The sequence below is a fragment of the Sinocyclocheilus rhinocerous genome, unplaced genomic scaffold (assembly GCF_001515625.1).
Source record: "Sinocyclocheilus rhinocerous isolate Xijiao unplaced genomic scaffold, SAMN03320098_v1.1 scaffold1534, whole genome shotgun sequence".
Taxonomy (NCBI): Eukaryota; Metazoa; Chordata; class Actinopteri; order Cypriniformes; family Cyprinidae; genus Sinocyclocheilus; species Sinocyclocheilus rhinocerous.
In genome coordinates this window covers 268,751-269,736 of record NW_015638992.1, presented here as the reverse complement: position 1 = coordinate 269,736, position 986 = coordinate 268,751, and positions in this window count along the sequence as shown.

Here is a 986-nt window from a genome sequence, read left to right as displayed (position 1 = left end):
CTAGTGCTTTCTTTGTTTTCGGCTTAAGAGATGAAGTCGGCGACACGGACTCGTCATCTCCGCAGTAGTGATGCGCCTGTATGCATGTTTCATACGGATTACATAATCTGAGAATTTGTTTTCCATTTGAACTGGTTCATTTGAAAGTAGACATTTCACTCTCTATAGATATATATTTTTAATGTCTGTAAGGCAAAGATATACACTGAGTTTCGCATTCAAGTTCACAGAGATCGAGACAGCAGAAAGCGCATCCTGTTTGCTTTCATTATTTTACAAAAGCACATTTTGTTGTTATTGTGAGTGCACACAAATAAACGTAAAGTCTATACAGATTTGAAAGCTGTATTACTCTTGTCTGTATAAGCAAAAATGAGGGAGTATTTTAGGAGCAATTGAGCGCACCGGTGCCTCCATCTGTCCTGCAGTGAGCGTGCGCTACTGTTCACACTCCACACAGACACTTGAACAGCGCACATTTCTCTAGGTTAACATTAGATTGAGCAGCCATGTAAAGTTGCTAATACTTGCATATTTCAGATGATAAGCCATATTTGTGGTGGATGAATGATAGGTGAGCGTTTGGATATCCTGCCCGATGTACTGTATTACCATAGACTAGCCGTTAAAGATCTCTCCATCACGGACTGCGTGACTTTGCCTGTGATTTTTTTTGTTCATTTATTTATTTATTTTTCTGCGACTAACAAAATTTTGGTCGACCAAGCCTCTTCTGATTGACTAATGATTAGTCGACTATTAGGGGGCAGCCCTAATATATTATATATACAGTGGTGTGAAAAAGTGAAAAGTCCTGTTTTTTTAATTGTGTGCATATTTGTCACACTTAAAAGATTCAGATCATCAAACTAATTTTAATATTACACAAAGATAACCTGAGTAAATACAAACTGCAGTTTTGAAATTATGATTTCATTTATTAAGGGAAAAAAGCTGTCCAAACCTGCCTGGCACTACGTGAAAAA